The sequence below is a fragment of the Eurypyga helias genome, unplaced genomic scaffold, assembly GCF_000690775.1.
Source record: "Eurypyga helias isolate BGI_N326 unplaced genomic scaffold, ASM69077v1 scaffold12256, whole genome shotgun sequence".
In the NCBI taxonomy this organism is placed as follows: Eukaryota; Metazoa; Chordata; class Aves; order Eurypygiformes; family Eurypygidae; genus Eurypyga; species Eurypyga helias.
In genome coordinates, this window is record NW_010258575.1 from 8,131 (window position 1) to 11,974 (window position 3,844).

A 3,844-nucleotide genomic window follows, 5' to 3' on the forward strand; every position below is an offset into this window, starting at 1 on the left:
GCGCGGGCTGAGCGGCTACGCCCAGCTCATGCCATCCTCGCATACTCCTACCGTGACGGCTTCTTTTCCAGATGCGCCTCTGCGCTTGCTATAAGGGCACCATTCAGCGTCCCACTCTGCCTGGGCAAGGGAACACAACAGCTGTTTCACTGGGAGGTCACTACAAAACATTGAGTGTCCCAAGAAACCCTCCTTTCATCGCTCCGTGCAAGCAGCTTGGAAGGATTTGTTTAGCCTTATTGTTGGAGCGGGAAGGCGCAGCCCGCCCGCGCCAGGGCTGGGGTCAGCGCGGCCTGCCCACACCCCGCTTTCTCCCTTGTTCGGGGGGCGAGCGCGGGGCAGGAAAAGCCTCAAACAGCTTAAAAAAAGAGTTCAGCCGGGCTCTTCTTTCAGCATGACTTTTTATAAGCGAAAGGCCAAAGGGAAGCAAAAATACCACGCAGCAGGGATGCCAAGTGCTGGGGGTTTAGCGGTGCTGCCGAGCAGCTAACCAGCCCCGGCAATTTATTCCTGCCATCAGCAGATTGCTGGAAAACTGGCATTCAGGAGCGTGGCAAGGAAAGGCGAGACGGATCCTGCGATCTCGGGCCCGCTCCTTCGCAGGATTCTCCTTACCGTCGCATTCCTCAGTCTCCCTGGATGCTCAGGGCAACAACCCGTAGAAGCAGGACAAAACAAGGAACTTCCCAGCCCGACCGAAAAGGCAGTTTATAATTAGACTGAGTCACATTTTCCACTCCTCCAAATTCAGAGTTTGTTACTAAGTGCGCACTGAAAATGCCAAATTCCCCGACTCGGTCTAGCTGCAGGAAAAAGATAAGCGGCTCCCTCAGCCCCCCAGCAGAAATCTTATCGGCTCATCTTATCGCCAGGATTGCGGCACGGCAGCTAAGCGAAGCCCTGCCCGAGCAGCCCTTTGCCTGGACCTGCTCCAGGCGCTGCCATCTACCCCAGTGCTCCCCTGTACACAGCGGCTGTTGCTACACCCTCTGGCCACTCACAGTCCGAGCAAACCGAGGACCTCGGGGACAATCTGAAGCTCAAACGCTTCGACCCAGAGAGCCTTTTCAGACACCCATGGCCCCTCGGGAGGGCTCTTTGCTTGTCTTCCTCCTTTGAGAAACGCCACTTTAATAAAATTCACATCCAGTTAGAACTCTTTGAAATAAGGATCATTGCGAGAGGGGGGGAAAAAACCCTCCAATAATCAGTATTTCGTGTTTTTCTTCCCTGAAATTGTGTCCTGGCACTGCAGGCTGGTTGCCGACATCCAGGGGTTCGGGGTCAGAGCAGGGCTGAGGCGTGCAGCACAGCCCCGGCAGCAGGTACTCACTCCACGTCAGGACTCCGGCAACCCAATCCCCGCCGAGCCTGTTTATAAAACAAGGTCCCTGAAGTCTCGCTGGACAGCTTTACTCTCATCAAAGGCACTTCAGCAGACAGCAAATAGAACCACCGCGGGGAGATCAGTCTCCTGCTTCCAGAGCGGGACACCTTTTTGCCCAGATTAACCCCCAGTGCTCCGATAACCCCCCAAACCCGGGTCACCCAAGTCAGCCATGCGAGTCGTTCCCATCACTCTGCCCACAGCTGCCCTTGCACACAGCAACAGCTTCCCGGGACCCTGCTACACGTTTTACCTGTCTTCCCAACAAAGCTCTGCTGAGACCGTGCACTTCCAAATGAAAAAATGGGAATGGAGCCAAGACACAGCCAGGAGCAGGGAGGCTTAGCTGTGCTCACTCAAAACTCCTCCTTAGCACTACCAGCCCCGAGCAGCAGATCTGCTGTGTGGGATCCATCCCATACCTAACGCTCCCAGGATGACGCCCATATGGCATATACAGACACAGGCATTTGGGATACTGGACTGTGGGATGGCTCAAATGCCAGATGCTGCCTACGCCAGTTCCTGCACCGAGACAGACCCGCGTCCTTCAGGCGGCGTGGAGGTGATCGCTACGAAATGCCCTGCTTTGTGTGCTTTTTCCTTCACGGGCCAAAGCCAGTTCAGCTTTCCCAGTCTGTGGCAGGGTGTCATCGCCGGTGGGATGAGCGGAGAGCCACGCACCCGCAACAGCCACCATCCCAACCGCTGACAGAGATGCGGTCAGCGTTAGTGCCGCTCTCCTTACCTGGACAGCTTAGGTCTTCACGCAAGAATGGGACAACCTTAGAGACAGGACTGGCAGACCTCATGGAGACCAAGATCAGCAGTGCAAAATCAGTGATCCCACACCTCAGCTAACGTTCTCCTCTGGGACCTCAGCAACTGGGACCAGAAGGAACTACAGACCTGGGTATTTCAGCTGATGGCAAGACACCTGAGCCAAAGCAAGGCAGACATGGAAAAGCAAACAATTGTAGGATGTATCAAACAAGGTTATTTATAGAAAAGGAAGATAAAAAAGATAAACCCAGGCTTGGCAGAGATAAGCCCGGGGGTGGCAGGGATGGTGTGGTAGCGAGGGCCTTCGCTTTGCCGTCTCAGTGGAGGTAGGGGACGGAGACCCACATGGCAGCAAAGACACAAGGGTTACCAACGTGTTAGAAACCATGGAAGTGCCTGAGAACAAATAGGAATTCAGGCTTCTCCCCCAGAAGGGGATCAGTAGCCCAACTGAAGTGCACCTACACCAATGCACACAAGCACAGGCAACGAACAGGAGGAGCTGGAAGCCACTGTCCAGCTGGAAAACCACGATGAAGCTGTCATCACGGCAAGACGGGGGATGACGCGCACGCCCGGAGTGCTGCCACGGATGGCTGCAAACTCTTCAGAAGGGACAGGCGAGGAAGGGGGGGCAGCGGGGCAGCCCTGCATGTCAGGGAGTGCTTGGATCACCCAGAGCCTAACGATGGTGATGATAGGGTTGATGGTAGGAATCAGGGGAAAGGCCAACAAATCAGTTATCATGGTAGGAGTCTGTAAAAGACCCTCCCCCAGCCAGGATGAGGGGCAGATGAAATGCTCTGAAAGCAGATTGGAGAAGCTCGTGATCGCTAACCCTTGTTCTTGTGGGGGATTTCAACTTACCAGACATCTGCTGGAAACACAACACAGCAGAAAGAGTCTTGGAGGTTCCTGGAGTGTGTGGAAGAGAAGTTCCCGACACAGCTGGTGAGGGAGCAGCTAGGGAAGGCACCCGCTGGACCTGCTGCTTGTGCACATGTTGAGAAGGATGGGTGGGGGCCATCTCAGGCAGAGCAATCACAAAATGGTAAGAGATTTTGATTCTGAGAAGTAAGGTGGGCCGTCAGCAGAGGTGCTACCCTGGACTTCCTGAGGGCTGACTTTGTCAAGCAGTCTCCTAAACAGACCACAGTCCCTTGGGAAGCAGTCCTGAAGGGCAAAGGGGTCCAGGAAGGCTGGACATTCTCCAAGAAGGAAGTCTTAACAGGCACAGGAGCAGGTCATCCCCAGGAGCTGGTGAGGGAGACAACTGACCTGGCTGAACAGAAAGCCTTGGCTGGAACTTGGGAAAGAGAGTTTGAGAGCTCTTGAAGAAGGGGCAGGCAACTCCAGAGCACTACAAGGATGTCGTGAGGTTATGCAGGGAGAAAATCAGAAAGGCCAAAGCCCAACTAGAACGTAATCTGGCCTCTGTCATAAAAGACAATTAAAAATGTTTTTATATTAGCAACAAAAAGAGGGCTAAGGAGAATCTCTTATATTTTATTGGAGGTGAAAGGAAACAGTGACAAAGGATGAGGAAAAGCCTGAGGTACTTAATGCCTTCTTTGCCTCCTTCTTTAGGAGCAAGACCAGTTGTTCTTCAGGTACCCGGCCCCCTGAGCTGGAAGACAGGGACAGGGAGCAGAATGAAGCCCCCATAATCCAAGG